The sequence below is a fragment of the Schistocerca americana genome, chromosome 2 (genome assembly GCF_021461395.2).
Source record: "Schistocerca americana isolate TAMUIC-IGC-003095 chromosome 2, iqSchAmer2.1, whole genome shotgun sequence".
In the NCBI taxonomy this organism is placed as follows: Eukaryota; Metazoa; Arthropoda; class Insecta; order Orthoptera; family Acrididae; genus Schistocerca; species Schistocerca americana.
The window spans coordinates 66,737,622-66,759,563 of record NC_060120.1 but is presented as its reverse complement, the minus strand read 5'-3'; the positions used below and the strand labels follow the sequence as shown (position 1 = coordinate 66,759,563).

The 21,942-nt window shown below is 44.1% G+C and overlaps 2 non-coding genes across 2 annotated transcripts; one reads left to right on the top strand and one right to left on the bottom strand.

Moving 5' to 3' along the window:
* Window positions 1-20,326: 20,326 nt before the first annotated feature.
* Trnal-caa lies at window positions 20,327-20,401 on the bottom strand. The gene has a single exon. It is a non-coding gene; the product is annotated as a tRNA-Leu (tRNA).
* Window positions 20,402-20,990: 589 nt separating this feature from the next.
* On the top strand, window positions 20,991-21,065 carry Trnas-cga. Its single transcript has one exon. It is a non-coding gene; the product is annotated as a tRNA-Ser (tRNA).
* Window positions 21,066-21,942: the final 877 nt, after the last annotated feature.

Genomic DNA, 21,942 nt, shown 5'->3' with positions numbered 1-21,942 from the left:
CAGCAAGTACAACACCCATAAAGAAAAAGAAAGAGAGCGGGATAAAAGAAGAAGGGAAAATATGAAGATGGAGGTATCCTTCAGTGAAAAATCTTTATTGGAATATCGAAAGAAGGAAGCTGAAAGAAAAAGGAAGTACAGACTTAAACTAAAATCCGTATTAATTGAAGATCAGTCTGAGACCTGTATTTCCCAGTTAGGATCATATAAATGTCCTCAGTCCCTTGGCAAAGCTGTTTCTCGGGTAAAGCCCCTCAAAAAAATCAGCAGTAATAAAAAAAGCTTGTAAGTGAAAGCTTACCTAAAAAGGTAGTAAAGCAGATTTTCCCAGTAATGAAGAAAACGTCTCATAAACTTACAGGTAATAACCTGCTCAAAATACAAAAATTTTTCACAAATTATGAAATCAGCAGGCAGACACCTGGTATAAAGGATGTAAAGTGTATTGTAGGCCATGAAACCGGGATAAGAGTTAGCTTGCAGAAACGTCACATGAATATGACAGTTAAGGAAGCATTTTTTCTTTTTAAGCAATACAATCCAGATATTGATATCAAGATTTCAAAATTGTAGGAGTTGCGGCCTAAAAATGTTGTTCTGACATCTCAAATGCCTGCATCTGCAGACATCATGCTATCTTCAACTTCATAATTGAAGCTATTCGCAAAAAAATTGCTATTTTCCCTGCTACTCACACTCACCTTATGAATCTTGTATGCTGTGATGTTGGAAGTGAAATATGCATGACAAGTCAATGCAAGAAATGCATCATGAATTTGCACACATTAATAGATGCACACATTAATAGATGGGAAGTTTGATTTGTGTGACATAATAGCTTGGAGAAAATGGACCGAACATGAGTGTCACCCTAAACAGACTACTACCAGTGGAACACTTCCTGAAACTCTCTCTCAACTTCAGTCTCAGCTACAAACATTCAAGGAGCACTTCTTTCTCAAAAGGATGCAATCTGAAGCTTTCAAAACTGTGAAAGCATCAGTTAGTGATGATGAAGTGATATTGCACATAGATTTTGCAGAAAACTGTGTAGCACTGGCACAAGATGAGATACAAAGTGCCCACTGGAGTCATACACAGATTACAGTGGTCACTATTTGTGTTTGGATAAAAACAGGGCTACAGTCATTTGCAATTGTGAGCGATGAACTGTGCCATGACAAGTACTCAGTTTATGCATGTTTGAAGATAATAATAAGTAAGTTGAAACAAGATCTTCCCAATTTGACCTCAATACAAATTTTTTCTGATAGTTGCAGAGGTCAATTTAAGAACAAATTCACCATTTCTAACCTCTGCTACATGATGGAAGACTTTGGAGTGTCTGGAGAATGGTTTTTCTTTGCAACATCACGTGGGAAAGGTGCAGTGGATGGCATTGGAGCTGTAACAAAAAGGGCTGTTTGGAATAAAGTTAAACAAAGAAAAGTCATCATCAGCAATGCACAGGAATTTTTAGACTGTGCCAGATCATCTGTTTCTGGAATAAACTTTCTTCTTCTGACAAAAGATCATATTGATGAAAACAGAGACCTTCTGGATGGACGCTGGAAAGCTATTAAAAAAATAAAAGATATGCGCAGCAAGCATTACTTCAATAGTTACAATACCTGTAACCTAGTATGTGGTAGAACTTTTCTAAAATCATATTTAGAGAAAATGGAGGTTTTTCCACTTTCACCCAACTTATATTCACTAATCTACACAGATTCTGAGATGAGTGATGAGGAATCATATCCTGATGTCCTGTTGACTCCCAATTCCCAAGAAGTTACAGGTTCAGAACCAGCTGTGGAACAAATCATGCCAGGAACATTTATTTCAGTTGAGTTCCAAACTGCAAGAAAGAAATCCACTACATATAGATATGCTGCAATTGCACAGAGAAGTGTAGAAGACAATGGGGAAATAAAATTATGTGTATGTGATCTATTGGGGACTCAACAGAGGTATTCAAAGCTGACAAGCAGGATGTATCCTACATAGAGTTTAAACAAGTTCTTGCTATTCCCCCGAATCCAAATGTCAAATATCTTAGGGACACCTTATATTATGAGTTTCCCGGCAAATTTAGACATTTTAGAAAGTGGTTGAGAGGTCAAGTGCATATTTTTTCGAAGTGGTACATTCTTCAAGTGAAATAATTAAGTACTCAGAACTGTAAACTAATACTATACCATAATTTATATTATTTATAGGCAACAAAAATGTTCTACAAAGTTATTAAAACTTAAAGTGCCCTCTAAATATATGTTACCTACTGATTCATAGCTAACTGACATAATAAAATCAGTTTAATATATATATATATATATATATATATATATATATATATAATGGAAGGAAACATTCCACGTGGGAAAAATTATATATAAAAACAAAGATGAGGTGACTTACCGAACAAAACCGCTGGCAGGTCGATAGACACACAAACACAAACATACACACAAAATTCAAGCTTTCGCAACAAACTGTTGCCTCATCAGGAAAGAGGGAAAAAAAACAAAGATGATGTGACTTACCAAACGAAAGCGCTGGCACGTCGATACACACACAAACATACACACAAAATTCTAGCTTTCACAACCAGCGGTTGCTTCGTCAGGAAAGAGGGAAGGAGAGGGAAAGACGAAAGGATGTGGGTTTTAAGGGAGAGGGTAAGGAGTCATTCCAATCCCGGGAGCGGATAGACTTACCTTAGGGGACGGGTATACACTCGCGCGCACACACACACACACACACACACATATCCATCCACACATATACAGACACAAGCAGACATATACAGAGGCAAAGAGTTTGGGCAGAGATGTCAGTCGAGGTGGAAGTGCAGAGGCAAAGATGTTGTTGAATGACAGGTGAGGTATGAGTGGCGGCAACTTGAAATTAGCGGAGATTGAGGCCTGGTGGATAACGGGAAGAGAGGATATATTGAAGAGCAAGTTCCCATCTCCGGAGTTCGGATAGGTTGGTGTTAGTGGGAAGTATCCAGATAACCAGGATGGTGTAACACTGTGCCAAGATGTGCTGGCTGTGCACCAAGGCATGTTTAGCCACGGGGTGATCCTCATTACCAACAAACACTGTCTGCCTGTGTCCATTCATGCGAATGGACAGTTTGTTGCTGGTCAGTCCCACATAGAATGCGTCACAGTGTAGGCAGGTCAGTTGGTAGATCACGTGGGTGCTTTCACACGTGGCTCTGCCTTTGATCGTGTACACCTTCCGGGTTACAGGACTGGAGTAGGTGGTGGTGGGAGGGCGCATGGGACAGGTTTTACACCGGGGGCGGTTACAAGGGTAGGAGCCAGAGGGTAGGGAAGGTGGTTTGGGGATTTCATAGGGATGAACTAACAGGTTACGAAGGTTAGGTGGATGGCGGAAAGACACTCTTGGTGGAGTGGGGAGGATTTCATGAAGGATGGATCTCATTTTAGGGCAGGATTTGAGGAAGTCGTATCCCTGCTGGAGAGCCACATTCAGAGTCTGATCCAGTCCCGGAAAGTATCCTGTCACAAGTGGGGCACTTTTATGGTTATTCTGTGGGAGGTTCTGGGTTTGAGAGGATGAGGAAGTGGCTCTGGTTATTTGCTTCTGTACCAGGTCGGGAGGGTAATTTTGCTACCTGCATACGCTTGATCAGCTATTTTAACCTCTATTAGTAAGTATCTTCATTTCAGAAATCATATTTTCATCAGATTTGACAATTGACATATTTGTCATGAAAATGTTAATGTTTCATGTTTTGGGAGCAGATGAGTGTTGCACAAAGCAGATACCTGAAAAACAGGAATTTTGAAGTGTTGGTTCATTTGGTGTTCATGGTAAGTAGCAATTAGTATTCATCTTAATCACAGTTTTTGTTTCAGTAGAGAGTGTATATTGGTTCAAAGAAACTCCATTAGAGCAGCTAGTTGTTGATTCATTGTGGAGCTGAGAGTTTTGATTCTATAAAACACTCATTTATTGATAGGAACTGTCACCATGTATGGGGAGGCATTTCTACCGCTTCTAAGAACAGTGTGTTAGTTGCTGTTGAAAGTGCTGTAGAGTTTAATGCAGTGTTACTATGTTTTGTGTAATTTGGTGACTGACAAGTAGATACTACTGTGGTTAAAGACTGCATATAATGTAATTGAGACCACACCAATGCTCAGTATGCACAGTTGACAGAAACTGGGTGCCAATTGTAGACATCTAATAAATTTATTAAATATTAATAAATTTGTTTAAAAACAATTATGTTTCTTTCTTTTTAGTAGAAGAAATTGATCTTTATGAAGAGAAGTATGAAATGTAGTGTTCCGTGATGCTGGTACAGAGTTGGTGGTAGACAGTATGTGGGCCTCAGGATGCTTTGCATCTAAGGATTGTAACTGCCATACAAAACTGATGATTGTGGGCTCCATGCTGGATGATGTAAGAAGTGGTCATCCCAGTACATCTACTTCAGAAGAAATGTATGATCAGTGTGCGATAGTCAACCAAAACCGCAAAAAAATTAACATGCTGGGCAGCCTGTGAAAGTGGTCTAATACAGTGCATGATGTAAAATGTCATTAAAAAGGAGATGACATTTCACTAGTGGAAGCCACATTACTGCCAGGAACTATCTGCAGAAGATGGTGGTATATGGTGGAATACAAAGAAGTCGTGCCAGGCACACAAAATATGGGATGATGAAGCTGTGTTTTACATCACAGGATTTGCAAATGGACGTAATTTTCATCACTAGGCAGAATATTTTCTACATGCCGCCATAGAAAAAAATGCAAAATCGCCCCAAGGTAGGGATGTGGTGCAATATGATTTCAAAACAACTTAGCTGACTGTTCCTTCTTCAGAAGACAATAAACTCAGACCAGTACCTTGCCATGTTGGAAAACCAGGTTTGGTTGATTGTGTCCACATATTACAGTATAAATGCCCTCCTCTTTGTGCAAGATGGTTTGCTGCCACATTTCATAATCAGTGTGTGCAAATGATTCAATGATCCATTTCCAGCACTTTGATTTGGTTGCCACAGTCCTCATGAATGGCCAGCACGAAGCCCTGATATTGCATTGTGCAATTTCTTCTTGTAGTATGGGTCTAGTAAAGAAGTTGTCAGACCAAATCATTTGTGGTGGATGATTTGGAAACTTGCATCTAGCATGTTCTCAATGTACCACTAGAGCCCCTGTTGAAATTTTATGAGAACATTTCCAAACAATTAGAGAATTTGGGGAAAAATTCTATGCCTGTTAGAATTCTTACTGTAAAACAATTTGTACCATTTTCATGGCTGCAATAAATCTTGTTTCAATGAAATTGTCCCAGTTATTTTGGGAAAGTTTAGCAATTTCCAGTAGATACTACCTACCTACCCATTTTTGTGAGCATTGTGGTTGGATGTGTATCACACAAAGCATGGGCCAGTGCATGGAGAATGTTTATCATTTATTCTAGCCTCAGATGGAAATGTCTAATGTGGGCATGTAGCATTACATGGGTAATCATCCATGTAGCCCTCGAAATCTTTAAGAAATAATCTTGTGGGGATGTCCATTACAGTCAGATATACCTTGTGTTACATGAGAGTAGGAGAGTCAAAACAGGTAGTGACCCATGACGTCATCTCAAGTCAAGATTTTTTTTGTTGTGAAGTATTTGCTGAGTGATTAACACAGTATACATGTAAATCATTTCTAAATTTTGTTAGTTATTTATGGAGTAAAGAATTAAGTACAATATGTTTTAGGATCAATAGGTAATGAGTCTTTATGAGATGGATATAAATGTGTTTTGACATAGCAGATTGCAGTGCTGCTCTATGGGTGATATTTTTTCTCTTTGAGAAAGATGTACCTTCTTAGTTGCATGAGTGTGTGGACAAGTCGTAATCGAGTGTGGGTCCTCTGTAAGTTTTATGGCTGGACATAGAACTGATAATTCATAATCTGGAACTTGTTTAGAAAATACTCTAGGGAACCCCACCCAAACTTTGTTACAAACATATTGCACACAGACTTTGAAATATCGGCGCGAAGTTTGAGATACGCAGTAGGCTATCGCACGTTATAATCGTGTGAAGGATTAAGTGACACTGACTGTGATTTATTGACTTTAACTTAATAATAATTATCAAAGAATTATGAGAAGGGGTAGTAAGTGTTCTTGATGCTTAAAGCAAGTGTGAGTTGATTTACTGTTTGAATACAACAGATATTAATCATGGAATAGTCAGCTAGTTGATACGTTGCTTAGCAACCCATAAACAGATTGTGGTAGAATTACTGAAATGATCATTTCAATCATTTTCACTACACACACACACACACACACACACACACACCAGAAAACTAACTACAACTAACTACTCTCATTGTGAATGACATTTGGAGCAGATGAGTTTTGTTTCAGATCCTTGGAATCAATAAACTTCATCTGAAGTTAAAACTTTACAAACTGTGTTGTGTCCCTTCAGTTTGGTAGAACAATAAACATTGTAGTCTGCACTTCTATTTACCTTTTTTTTCAAAAAGAGAGCAATTACCTTTTTCTTTTAGAGGAATGTTTCTGCTTCAGTCATCAATCTCCTCAAAATGGAGATAAGGGTGACATGCACACATAGCACTAAGTCATCGCGATCAACCACACACGTGCCCCCTTTCTCCCTCCCTTTTTTTGTGTTGAAAACCCTGAGGTATAGCCGCGGTACGACGAAGGAAGAAGGAAGAGGAGAAAAGAAACAGAAAGGAGAGAGGTGCAAGAGGAGAGAAAGCAGAAAAGGAAAAGAGGGGAAGTCACAGGCACAGTGCATTAGGTGTGGTTAATATTGGGAATTTCACTGTCGATGACATATGGCCACCCACTTCATTTGCATAGCTAAGCATTTTATGAATAAAAACTGCTATATGGGATTTGCAGAGGGATATTGATAGCCCATTTATTATGAGCTGACTGTCCAGTAGTTTGATACTAAGATCCAGTCTATAGCAGGTGTGGAGGAGTAAGATTGCATGACCTTCACCATAACTCACAACTGGGTTGTGATGGCCACTCTGTAGTTGAGAACGAGTGCCAGAGAGTGCCTCTGTTGCTGCAGTGGCTCCAGCACCATCCTCCTCTCCTGACCCTCATATGACACCATTTGTCTGACAAAGATTTTATAAGACCAGATACCACTTGGAAAAGCAACAGATGGATTTTACCAGCTTGCTATGGTCCCAACTGGAGTGTTTCAGTAAGCATGACCACAGCTGTTTCCTGCACAGATATGTGGTGTGTACAGTCTGCCACAAGGAGAGCCACATCTGTCATAGTAAAGCCCATCAAGCGTTTGTGTAGGTGGAAGGAATACCAAAGCAAATGAAGTGTGTCAGCTCCATCTCAAGAGGAAAACTGGCTGTAGTTCATTATCGATGTGATCTGCCAATAAGTCAAGTGCTGTATCATGCTCATCATTGTTGACAGTACCACTCCTGAGAATGTCTTCAGACTGCACATTTTCAACCTCTTCAGATTTGTCATTGAAGATTGAATCAATTATAGTTTTTGACTAAGTGTCTCTTCAAGAATTGGGTGATCTCTGCTATGAATATGCAGGAAATATTTTCTCCAGTGTTAGTATATAAGGCAGTGTATAGGTTTATATAATATTGAACCACAGGGCTGAGCTATAGTTCTATCGCGTACATCCAGTACTGTTCACATTAAGATCAGCAGTTAAACAAAAATTGGATGAATTGTAGGGGTTCAGTGTAATTGAACCCATCTCATCAAGCCATGGGCAACACTCGTGGTAGTTTGAAAATCAATGGGAACTGTTTGCCAGTGGGGCGATTTGAAGAAAACGGTCTATGTACAATCTCTTGTCACTCCACCCTCACTTGGTGGCTCTAAGAATTACTCCCTAAATTAGCTGGAGGAGACTGTTTCTGAAAAACTGATTTGGCTAGCTTTTTCCAGATACTGCTTTATTAGATCTCACAAAAGTAATGGTGATAAACACGCCATTCCACCTGTATCACTGCAAGTGCTTATCATTTTGTGTAATCAACAGACTTAAGATTTTCCAGTGAATCGAGAGCAACCCATGCAATCAAATCTGTCGTGCATAAATTATGTAGATGAAATCTTAGTAAAGGGTACCAACAGGCAGGAGCACATTGTGAATCTAACGATGTTATTCACAAAACTACTGAACGGTGGCTTATATAGGACATGGATTTGCAGCCTGGCATCAGTTCTCAGCGGGACTCATCAGCAGAAGCAGCATTTTCCTGAAGATGGCGAACAGTTGGATCGCCGAAATATCAAGTCAAGTTGATTTTAGGATCTGGCAGCAAACCCGAAGAGATTTTCAAAACTAAAACAAGTTGCTCTGAAATGCAGTTTCCAGAAACCCAAATTCTTTAGGTAAAGGTTCAATAATCAGGCCACATGTGGTTGAAACAGGGCATTAAGCCAAAGCAACATCATGTGGCTGCAATTGCTAACCAGCTTACTGTTCCAAATTTATTCCTCTGGCAGCAGTAATCCTGCACCTTAGAGTGGCTTTGACAAACTGGGATCCCTTTGAGTTGGCCAAAGATTGCTACATTCAGAACAGTAAAGAAAGCATTTAAGTCATTGCAACACCTAACAAAATTCATTCCAACTTGTTGGCACACAGAAATGCCAACACATCAGAACAACTGATTGCATTCTCACTTCCAAAACTTCAACAGGAACACAGTTCAATTATTTCATATGCCATTAAGGAATTCTGTATCTACCTACCTGAGACCAAATTTCATTGGGTCATGGACTTTAAAGCCACTGTTCGCCCTTCTTGCCTCCAGATTGGGGCTTCCTCAGAAAATTGGTCAGAGAGGGTCCCTGTTTCTAAGTGAGACTCACTGTGGGGTTCATTACAAACTGACAGTTCAACACGCATATGCATGTACATATCACAACTTCCTATGGAACCAGACCTGGAGTTCTATGTGAATAACATCACGTTTCAAAATGGATATTACCCCCAGCGGGTCCGGGGGTTAGAATAGGCTCACGGTATTCCAGCCTGTCGTAAGAGGGACTAAAAGGAGTCTCATACATTTCAGCCTTTATGTGATGGTCCCCTGTAGGGTTTGACCTCCATATTTCCAAATTTTCCTCAAGAGTGGGCCAATTGGGGAAGCACGCCTCACATGGTGCATCGTGTCCATAGTGCGTTGAGATCTTTAGCCCCCTTTCTCGTCGTCGCATTGCAGTCCCACACATTCTCCATCTCTTGGGCGAGGATACATTCCTCGGTGCGGTTTCCGCCATGCACTATGCAGTGTCGCTTTCTGCACCGACGACGACCATGGACTTCTTTGTGCCTGATAACCAGCATGGTAGCCAGTCCATTGCAGTGGGGCCGCCATGTACCCTGTTGGTTGTAGCCCCCTGACAACACAGGGATCGCTCTGCTGACACCTGCACTGTTAACTCCTCACATATGCCAAGGCATAGATGCCTATCTCCCTGGGGCATCAAGATTCCCAACAATGATCATCCTGTCAGATGGCCCTTGCTGCGGCTAGGTGGCGCTTATGGGGAGGGCCCTTGGTCGGAGTGGGTGGCATCAAGGAGGATGACATGCAATAAAGTGTGGCACGTCTTCTCTTGCTTGTGGCCAACCACCAGCAGTCTCTAAGCATTCAAGGGCTCAATTCAGTGCTCAGCAGTATGACCCCAAATCAGTCCCCTCCCTGGCCACACCATGGGAGGAACGAAAGGCTAAGGTTGGCAGTGAAGCTTATTCGTCCCAGTACTCAGTATGTACAAGAGCTGATGATGAAGCCTCAGTTCTTAGTAGAGCATTTAGAGGACAAGTTTGTGGAGGTGGAGGGCTTGTCTAAAATGCGCTCTGGGTCAGTTTTGATAAAAACAGCACCCTGTGCACAGTCACGGGCATTACTTGCTTGTGACAAGTTGGGGGATGTTTCTGTTACCATCAATCCCCATACAAGATTAAATATGGTCCAGAGTATTATATTCCACAGGGACCTTCTCTTGCAGTCTGATGATGAGCCATTTTAGAGTGGCGAGGTGTTCATTTCATCCGGCATGTTCATCAGGGTCCGAGGGATAATCAGGTTGCCACCGGTGCTTTCATCTTGGCCATCGAGTGTGATACATTGCCTGATAAGGTCAAGATGATGGTCTACCACTGCGACGTCAAGCCCTGTATCCCTCCCCCGATGTGGTGCTGGAAGTTCGGCCATATGTCTTCATGCTGTACTTCCAGACTCACATGTTGAGATTGTGGATGCCCATCACATCCCAATACTCCATGTGCCCCGCCTCCCATCTATGTCAGCTGTGGAGAACATCATTCACCTTGCTTGCCAGTCTACAGGATTTTACAGAAAGAGAGGAAAATCATAGAATATAAGACCCTGGACCGATTGACGTACACTGAGGCTAAGCGGAAGTTTGAGTGCCTCCATCCTGTTCGTATGACCACCTCTTACGCCGCCGCTTCAACTGTTCTAGCCCCATTATCTCCACCTACCCTACTCACCTCTCAGAGCTGGAAGACTACACCTCCTCCTTGATAGTGGGGGGCAATTCTCTCCCCCCCCCTCCCCACTGTTGCTCCTGCACCACCTACTTTGGGAGCAACACCTCCCCCCAACCATCACAGATGCCCGTCCCCACATCTAAGCCAGATAAAGCGTCCAACTTCTTTGGCTCCTCTGGCTCGGAAGGGGCCCTTGGGTCCCTCCCATCCCAGGTTTCCACCAGTGGGAAAGATTACGCCCGCCAGTGGCTGAAGTGCCCACAAGCATATGGTCGTAGGGCTTCATGATCCTCCTCAGTCCCGGAGACTGACTCAGTGAAGCCCTCCCAGCCTGTGAAACCCAAGGAGCCACAAGAAAAGTCCACAAAGAAGACCCCTAAGACTAAGGAACTTGCAGTGGCACCAAACCCACCGCTACCTACAAGCTCTGCATCTGAGGATGAGGTGGAGATTCTGGCGTCCGCTGAGGACCTGGATCTCGCCAGACCCTCAGACATGATGTTATCGCTCTTCAGGAAATCAGTCGGTGGCAGCAGGTGACCCTGAGGCGTAAGCTGTTCAGTGCCTTCCCAGCCTCCCGATCATCTTATCCTCCTGTGGAATTGTGGCGGTTTGTTCCACCACCTTGCTGAGCTCCGACAACTTCTCAGCCTCCACCCATTCTTCTGCATTGCTCTCCAGGAAACTTCGTTTCTGGCAATGCGAACCCCTGCCCTTCATGGCTATCGGGGTTATTATAAGAATCAAGCATATTATGCGAGGATATCCGAAGGAGTCTGCGTCTCTCTTTACAGCGAGTGTGCACCTCTTCAAACACCTTTAGAGGCTGTCGCTGTTAGGGTGTGGATGTCACAGGCTGTTACTGTCTGCAGTATCTTTCTTCCACCAGATGGTGATGTCCCACAGCATGTATTGGCTGCGCTGATAGCCCAACTGACACCACCTTCTCTGTGACTAGGCGACTTTAACACTCATAACCTTTTGTGAGGTGGATTGGTGGCAACAGGTTGAGGCACCGTTGTTGAGCAAGTCTGACACAGCTCAACCATTCCCTCTTAAATAATGGTGCCTCCACACATTTCAGTGTGGCGCATGGCACGTACTCCGCCATCAACCTTTCGGTCTGCAGCCCTGGCCTTCTCCCATTTGTCCAATGCAGTGTGCATGACGACTTGTGTGGTAGTGACCACTTTCCGATCTTTCTGTCACTGCCTCAGTGTCACTCTTTTGGGTGCCTCCCCAGATGGGCTTTGAATAATTCTGACTGGGACTTGTTCGCCTCCATTGCCACTATTGAGCCTCTTTCTCATGATGCTATTGATGTGGTGGTTCACTTGATAACCACCGGCATCGTTTCTGCAGCGGAACCTGCAATTCCCTGTTCTTTTGGGTCCCCTGGGTGGAGGATTGTGCCTTGGTCACCTGAGATTGCTTAGGAGATTAGAGATCGCAGGCAGGCCCTCCAACGTCGTAAGTGACTCTATGGATATCAGACCCCCGTCAGCATACCTGGGCTTTCCCTGAATGGAGCAGTCTGTACTGAATCAGACATGATTGCAGAACTCTTACCAGAGGATTATGCTCAGAGTTCTGCTTCTACGAATTACCTGCTGGCCTTCCAGCTCCCTGAAAGAGCGGTTGGAATGTCGGAGCCTTTCATTTGACATGCGCCACCCTGAATCGTACAATGCTCCATTCAGTGACTGGGAATTCCAAAGTGCCCTAGCCGCTTGCCCTGATGTGGCTCCCGGGCCGGATCACATCCACTGTCAGATGCTCAAACATCTCTCAGTGGACTGCCAATGACACCTAGACCTTTTCAAGCATATCTGGGTTGAGGATGAGTTCCCATCACAATGGTGGGAAAGCATCATCACACCAGTGTTGAAACTTGGGAAGAACCCACTGGAGGGGACAGTTACCACCCCATTAGCCTTACCAACATTCAGTGCAAGTCGCTCGACGCATGATGGTGAGCTGGAAGTTGAGTTGGCTACTTAAGTCTCGGGGCCTTCTGGCTCTGTCTTAGGGTGGGTTCGGTAAGGGCCACTGTGCCATCGATAATTTGGTCTACCTGGAGTCTACCATCTGTACGGCCTTTGCCTGCTGTCAGCATCTGGTTGCCGTCTTTTTTGACATGCGGAAGGCATACAATACAACATGGTGACATCACATCCTCACCACGTTTCATGGGTGGGCTGTTAGGGGCCTGCTCCCAATTTTTATTCAAAATTTTCTGTTGCTTTGTTCCTTCTGCGTGCAAGTTGGTCCCTCCCATAGTTCCTCCCGAGTTCAGGAGAATGGGGTCCTGTAAGGCTCTGTCTTGAGTGTCGGCCTCTTTTAGTTGCTATCAATGGACTTGGCTGCAGCTGTGTGAACGTCCGTATCAGCTTCTTTGTATGACGATGAATTTTGCCTGTTCTACAGCTCCACTGGAATTGCTGTTGCTGAATGGCATCTGCAGGGCGCTATCCGCAAGGCACAGTCTCGGGCCATATCGCGCGGTTTCCAGTTTTCTGCCGCCAAGCATTGTGTAATGCATTTCTGCCTTCATCGCACTGTTCACCCTGAGCCACAGCTTTATCTTGACAGCGAACCTCTTACTGTGGTGGAGACGCATCGGTGTTTGGGATTGCTTTTTGATTCCTGGTTGACTTGTCTCCCTCATATTCGGCAGCTTAAATAAAAGTGCTGGCGGCATCTTAATGCTCTACATTGCTGAGTCACACCAGGTGGGGTGTCAATCGTCTACCCTTCTAAGACTGTATCAGGCATTGATTCAGACCCGCCTCGATTATGGGAGCTTCGCTAACGGTTCGGCATCGCCTTCCATGTTGCGGTTGCTTGACCCCATACTTTCACTGCGAGATCCGACTCACAACTGGAGCTTTCTGCACAAGCCCTGTAAACAGCATAGTTGTGGAGGCTCGTGTCCTTCCATTGCGGATCTGGTACCAATGACTACTGGCCACTTATGCTGCACATGTTTGTAAATTGCCTGAACATCCAAATTACCGTCTCCTTTTGACCACCTTAGTCATCCATCCTCCCGCATGGCGGTCCCAGTCAGGGTGTCTGATTGCGGTTAGCATCTGGTCTCTTCTCTCAGGGCTTGAGTTTTTCCCTCTCTCACCACTTTTCCAGGCCCATATACATATACCCCCGTGGTGCGTGCCCCTCTCATGCCTTCAGCTGGATTCAGTCCCTCCTGAGGCCCTCCTTTCATTCCATCCTTGGGGCATTTCCTGGCTGTGCCATAGTCTATACCGATGGTTCGATGGTTGCTGGTTGAGTTGGTTATGCTTTTACTCTTGGGGAACAATCTGAATAACACTCAATGCTGGATGGCTGTAGTCTTTTCACTGCAGAGCTTGTCACCATCTCCTGCACCCAGAGTATATCTGCTCTTGCTCAGGTGAGTCCTTCGTTATCTGTAGTGACTCCCTGAGCGGTTTACGAGCTATTAACCATTGTTTTCCTCGTTCTCATCTGGTGGTGGCTATCTCGGATTCCATCCATACACTTGCCCATTGCGGCTGCTCCGTGATTTTTGTGTGGACCCCGAGTCATGTCGGCATCCCGGGTAATGAACATGTTGACAAGCTGGGCAAACAGGCTACTGGTGAACCGGCCCTGGAGATTGGTCTTCTGGAATGTGAACTTCAGTCAGTACTGCGGCAAAAAGTCCTTGGTACTTGGGGTGATGAATGGCACTCCCTGCCTTCCCCCAACAAACTTCGGGTCATCAAGGAGACTACAGGTGTGTGGTGCTCCTCCTTGCGAGCCTCTCACAAGGATTCAGTTGTTCTCTGCCAGCTACGAATTGGCCGCACCTGGCTGACGCACAGTCATTTATTGCGCCGCGAGAACCCACCTCTATGTCGCTGTGGATCAGCGTTGACAGTGGTCCACATCTTGTTGGCCTGTCCACTTTTAACTGCACTCAGGCAGATGTTTGCGGTGCCTGATACACTCCCTGCACTTGTAACGGATGATGCTGCAATAGTAGGCTTAGTTTTGAGTTTTATTCACGAAAGGGGCTTTTATTGCTCGATCTGACGGTTTGTCTCTTTTTTTGTGTTGAGTCTGGCCTTTGGCCTGTGGTTTTAGATTGGGGTTTTTAGTGTGTCTCTTGGTGATTGGCTTTTCCTTTTTCTCGTTTCCATGGTTGGCCAACCATTGTAACACTCTGTGTGCTTTTAATTCCCCTTTTCTGATCTTTGTCTATGTCTTTCTTGTTCTGTGTCGTCCCTTGTCATCTCCGTTGCTTGTTTTTCTTCCTTGTGGGTGTTTCGTGGTCGTGGAATAAGAGACCGATGGCCTTTGTAGTCTGGTCCCTTCATCCCCCACAAACCAACCACCCAAAATGGATATTCAAATGCTGGGAAGTTGAGACATATACAGTCATATTGGAACACCTAGCTATGGCCATCGAAGACTGACATTCTCAAACAAATAGCTCGCTATGCACAGAACATGTAGCCTGTTGCCTGAAAAGGCATCAGGTCTTATTTGGTGATGTGTCACATGCTTGTGGCAGTTGACAGAACGTTACTCATAAAAAAAGAGAGGAAAATTACATGGTTATTCTTCAAGCCATTTGGCCCAAACCATTTTCATTGCTACTCTACAGAGGCCAACTCTGGAAATGCTGAAAACCTATCATTCAGATGTGCAGAGCAGCAGGCAGCCCCCCCCCCCCCCCCCCCCCCCCCCACTCTCCATGACAAATTCTGTGTGATCTACCCCAAGACAGCCCTGAAATTGAAACTGCATTCACTTAGATTTCATGGGCTCCTTAAAGTCAATGTAGTATTGGCAGTGGACACTTTCTCAAAAACTCCACATACACAATAAATATGTAGTCCACTGTTACAGGATCCAATCAGCAGGCAGTGTCAAAAATATTGGCAATTGAAGGACTACCACACATGATCATAGCTGTAAACAGCCAACAATCCTTGTTGGTTTCAATTCAAAGCTTTTACAGTAAAAACAGAATAAAACATCTTATGGCTTCACTTTTACATCTGCAGCCAAACAGCGAGCCAGAGGAGTTTGTCTGCACATTCAAATCACAGATGAAGAAAAGAGGGGGAAGTCCATTCTCTCTTCCTTTGTGCCTACAGAACCACACTCATCAGTTGAAAAAGCCTAGCAAAATTCCTTCAAAGCCAGTAACCATGGACACCACTGCAGTTGCTTTGCCGATTCCAGAAGTTGAGTAATACCCACACCAGACCTGAAACAGCCAGTACAATACAGTTTGAGTGCAGACATTCTGCCACCAGCCAACTGACACATTCTGTCACTAGCTAGTCTAGATGCCAAAGACGATCCCCGATGATTTTATGCTGTTCCAGCTCACTCCTGATATCAACTGCAAGCTTCCTATGATTAAACTCTTTAAGGGATAAGGACTTTTTATTTCTTATATAGTTCATATCATCACTGTATGTTGCCATGCTGTGGGTCTGCAATCATAGTCTAACCAGGAAGAAAATGAACCCATATTAATCTTCAGGCAATTAATTCTCTGTCTACTTAGTCCAGTTGTTCAGTAGCGGACCCTTTCCACTAAAAAAGTAGAACAAGGAATATTACGGACATAGAATAATGAATCCATTTGCAAGTAAGAAGTTTGCAATCTTGTGAAAAATTGATGTTCAAACAGTTCATTAATTTCTAGTTGCAATTGTTTCTTTTATGAGGTTGTACATTTATAATGATAATTTCTTCTGACAAGCCTTTCTAGAGCACAGATGCCTTTAAATTACTGTGTCCATTAACTTTCACACTACAAACTCTTTTAATGTAGGTTAATGTTCAATATTTGAACCAAGTATGAAACCCAGTCAGTGATAACATGCCCACCAAGAATCGTAAGTGTGCTTACACAATTTCACATCAGTCTTTGTAACTGAGGTGTCTGCCTCCATAGCTGAGTGGTCAACATAGATGGGTCTCATATGGAGGACCACGGTTCCATTTCCAGTACTAACAAGGATTTGCCCTTCGTGGGAGACTGGCACAGGCTTCAACCAGCCTGTGATGCCAAGTAGGAGCTACTTGACCAACTAGTAGTGGCTCCACAATCTGGAAAATCTGCAAAATGCCCTGGAGAGTGGTTCACTGATCACACACCCATACATATAGCGTCTGCATGATGCAGCGAGACAGAGGATGACACAGTGGCCAATAGACTTCCCTTGGGCCTTCACAGCCCGTCACTGAGGATTGAAGTTGACTGCAATAAACCTGTAGTATTGATCATTAGGTTCTGTAAACCCTTATCTGAGTTGAAAGCTGTTGATACCATAGTTCAGCTGTAGATTGCTCAGACTAAAATTCATCACAGCTTGCTATCGGATGCAATATTGAGTCAAATTCATCATCTCATTTTATTACCAACACATTTTAATAATCAATATGTAGGTGTGGACAATGGCTTCCAGGTTGGCTGCTGGCTGTTGCTTGGACTCCAATAGCACACAGTATACCCGCTGCCATGTTGTTGGCACACCACTGGAGCACCGTGACTGGACTCAATTGTAGAACTTGAAAAACAAATAATAAACATAGCATTTTTAATACAACAATTCAACTCCTGCTGCTAGTGGGGTGTGTAGTAATAACAATTTTCATTGGAGACTCAAGCATCTTCATTTCAATTTATGAGTATACTCCACTGTACTTAAGTTACATGACGATGTAGTCTTTCATACTACAACCATAACAAAAAGGACTTTGATTAAGCCTTATAACCAAAGATTATGTCATAGTGTTTGTGATGGCCATTGGTGTTGATATTTCTTAACAATTTTACTTTGAATAATAACTGTCATTTTAATTATACTGTTGAGCGTAAGTTACACCATTGCTGTCCATGATGCTTGTTTCAGTATTTCAATCACATCAGTGTTGTGTTAGCTGAAACTGTCTTTTAGATACTAGCATGTTAATAAAGGTTTTTCCATAGTGTACTTATTTCCATGACCCTTTTACTTTTTGTAGTTATGCATTACAAAATCTCATGTCTGTGTAAACGTGTTTTTCTACTTAAACTGACTCCAATCCTTTTTCTTAAATTAGCTGAATTATTCATTCCTCTCTTATTACTGTGAAGACAGTTTATCACTGTGAGTTGAATTAGTATTTATTTTCAGATTCTTTTATCCACAGTAGTATAGGTAGTTAAATAATGTGTTAACTACTGGTAAGAATGAATCTAGATTCGTAATTCTTACATTATGAATAAAATTGTTACTTCTAAGATAATATTCAGATGTGTATAAGTGTTTACAAATTTTAGTGTTCACGCCACCGAGTGACATGCCCTTAAAACTATTTGCCTTATAAATTGGTATGTGTTACACTGTGTACTGGACATTCGTATTTGCATCCTGTCAGAGATTATCTTGTTTCTCTATAGCAGCGCTAGGTGAAAATAATTTACTCCCTCATTTGTTTCCTTTGCATAACTTAACTAATACAATGTATCTAAAAACAAAGATGATGAGACTTACCAAACAAAAGCGCTGGCAGGTCGATAGACACACAAACAAACACAAACACACACACAAAATTCAAGCTTTTGCAACAAACGGTTGCTTCATCAGGAAAGAGGGAAGGAGAGGGAAAGACGAAAGGATGTGTGTTTTAAGGGAGAGGGTAAGGAGTCATTCCAATCCCCGGAGCGGAAAGACTTACCTTAGAGGGAAAAAAAGGACAGGTATACACTCGCACACACACATATCCATCCGCACATACACAGACACAAGCTTAAATGTGTCATATGAATAATTAAATTAGAGCTACCAGTGCTGGTTTAGAGTGCATTGACTCAATAACTTAATAAGTTTGGTGGGAAGGTAGTTAAACCCCATTTGTCTACAGGAATAAAACTTAACTTCTGCCTTCCTTATAAACCGGGCATTTACCCACTTTTTACAATTGATGACCACTGTATGTTACCACCTGAGTGATCAGATCCTCGCACAAGTTTGCATATTGATTTTTCTTTGCGTTATACTACTATTACATCATCTACATTTCCCTGAAAATGTATCAATTACCCACCCTGCGGGTCCAGGTTTAGAATAGGCCCAAGGTACTCCTGCCTGTCGTAGGAGGCGACTTAAAGGAGTCTCACATGTTTCAGCCTTTATGTGATGGTCCCCTGTTGGGTTTGACCTCCATTCTTCTAAATTTTCCTGTCCTCCATCCACTGTGCAGTATCATTTTCTGTGCTGCTGATAATAATGGACTTGTTTGCTTGTTTGCACCTGATATCCAGCATGGTAGCCAGTCCATTGTGGTGGGGCTGCCATGTACCCTGTTGGTTGTAGCCCCCTGACTACACAGGGATTACTCTGCTGATGCCTGCACTGCTAACTCTGCATGTATGCCAAGAATTAGATTCCTGTCACCCTGGGGCATTGGAAATCCTGGCAATGGCCGTCCTGCCAGGTGGCCTTTGCTACAGCTAGGTGACACCCGTGGGGAGGTCCCCTGGTTGGAGTGGGTGGCATCAGGGTGGATGACACGTAAGGAAGCGTACTACGTCATCTCTTGCTAGTGGCCCAACACCAGCAGTCTCCAAGCAGTCAAGGTCTAACTAGAATGCGAAGAAGTACTACCCCCAAATCATTCCCTTCCCTGGCCACACCATGGGAGGAACACCAGGCTAAGGATGGCAGCAAATCTTACTCCCCGCAGTACCCCATATGTACAAGAGCTAGTGGGGCATCCTTCATGTCGACAAAGTCTCAGTTTTTTGTGGAGCATTCAGAGGACAAGTTTGAGAAGGCAGAGGGATTGTCCAAAATGCGATCAAGGTCAGACTTGAAAAGAATAGCATTATCTGCCCAGTCACGGGCACTACTCGCCTGTGACAAGCTGGGGGATGTTTTTGTTTCCATCACGTCCCATAGGAGCTTAAATATGGCCCAGGGTATTATATTTCATAGGGATCTTCTTTTGCAGTCTGACGATGAGTTGCATGCCAACTTAGAGCGACGAAGAGTTCATTTCATCTGGGACGTACATAGGGGTCCAAAGGATAATCAGGTAACCACCAGTGCCTTCCTCTTGGCCTTTGAGGGTGACACATTACTTGAGAAGATCAAGGTGATGGTCTACTGCTGTGACGTAAAGCCATATAGCCCTCCCCCCAATGTGGTTTAAGTGCTGGAAGTTTGGGCATATGTCTTCCTGCTTACTTCCTGTGTCACATGTCGCGGGTGTGGACATCCATGGCATTCCACTACTTCATGTGCCCCACCTCCCATCTCTGTCAACTGTAGATAGCATCATTCCCCTTGCTCACCAGACTGCCGAATTCTCCAGAAGGAATGGAAACTCATGGAATACAAGACCCTGGACTGACTGGCCTACACTGAGGCTAAGAGGAAATTTGACCACATACATCATGTACCTCTGACATCTTCTTATGCCGCCGCTATGAGAATGGTTCTAGCCTCATCTGTTCAGTCAATTCCAGTCGGCTCTCAAGAGCTGTAAGACTGCACCTGCCCCCTTGATGGTGGGGGCACTTCCGTCCCAGTTGCTCCTGCACCACCTACCTTAGGAGCACTGCCCTCCCAACAATCAGGGACATTAGTCCTCACTTCTCAGCTGGAGAAGCATAAGTCTTCTTCGGCTCCGCTCGCTAGGAAGGAGTCCCTTGGTTCCCTCCATTCCCAGGTTTCTACTAGTGGGAAAGATGACACCCGCCAGTGGCTGAAGTGTCCAAAAGCAGATTAAAACTGTGTGCCGGACCGAGACTCGAACTCGGGACCTTTGCCTTTTGCGGGCAAGTGCTCTACCAACTGAGCCACCCAAGCACGACTCATGCCCCGTCCTCACAGCTCCACTTCTACCAGTACCTCGTCTCCTACCTTCCAAACTTTACAGAAGCTCTGCCAGGAAGTTTCATATCAGCGCACACTCTGGTGCAGAGTGAAAATCTCATTCTGGAAACATCCCCCAGGCTGTGGCTAAGCCATGTCTCCACAATATCCTTTCTTTCAGGAGTGTTAGTTCTGCAAGGTTCGCAGGAGAGCTTCTGTAAAGTTTGGAAGGTAGGAGACGAGGTACTGGTAGAAGTGGAGCTATGAGGACGGGGCGTGAGTCGTGCTTGGGTAGCTCAGTTAGTAGAGCACTCGCCCGCGAAATGCAAAGGTCCCGAGTTCAAGTCTCGGTCCGGCACACAGTTTTAATCTGCCAGGAAGTTTCATATCAGCAGACACTCCGCTGCAGAGTGAAAATCTCATTCTGGAAACATCCCCCAGGCTGTGGCTAAGCCATGTCTCTGCAATATCCTTATTTCAGGAGTGCTAGTTCTGCAAGGTTCGGAGGAGAGCTTCTGTAAAGTTTGGAAGGTAGGAGACGAGGTGCTGGTAGAAGTGGAGCTGTGAGGACGGGGCGTGAGTCATGCTTGGGTAGCTCAGTTGGTAGAGCGCTTGCCCGCGAAAGGCAAAGGTCCCGAGTTCGAGTCTCGGTCCGGCACACAGTTTTAATCTTCCAGGAAGTTTCATATCAGCGCACACTCCGCTGCAAAGTGAAAATCTCATTATGTCCAAAAGCAGCTGGTCATAGCTTCATGATCCTCCTCAGTCCTGGGGACTGAATCAAAGAAGCCCTCCCAGCCAGAAATATCCAAGGAGCAGCGAGAGAAATCCGAAAAGAAGACCCCCAAGAACATGGAAATTGCAGTGGCAATTGCCACACCACCGCAACCTACAAGCTCTGCATCTAAGGATGAGGTGGAGATTGTGGTGTCCACTGAGGACCTAAGTCTTTGTGGCCCTCAGACAATGGATTTAGACCGCCCAGAAACTAAGTCGGTGGCAGCAGGTGACCATGAGGTGTAAACTGCCTCATTTAGCATTTCATGGCTTCCCTGCCTCATGATAACGTCATCTCCAGTGGAATTGCTGCAGTTTTTTCCACCACCTGGCTGAGCTACGGCAACTGTTAAGCTTCAGACCTGCTTTCTGCATTGGCCTCCAGGAAACCTGGTTCCCAAAATGCAGACCCCTGCCCTCCATGGCTATAGGGTATATTACGAGAACTGTAGCAAATATAATAGTGTGTCAGCTGGAGTTTGCGTCTGTCTCCTGAACTCAGTATGCAGTGAACCTGTGCTCCTTCACATTCCTCTTGAAGCTGTGACTGTCAGGACAAGGGTGACCCAGGAAATAACTGTCTGCAACGTATATCTTCCTCCAGATGGTATGGTGCCCGTGAATGTCTTGACTGCGCTGATTCAAGAACTCCCTAAACCTTTCCTACTTTTGGGAGATTTTAATGCCCATAACCCCTTGTGGAGTGGCTCCATGCTTACTGACCAAGGTGGAGAGTTTGTAAATTTCCTGTCTCAGCTC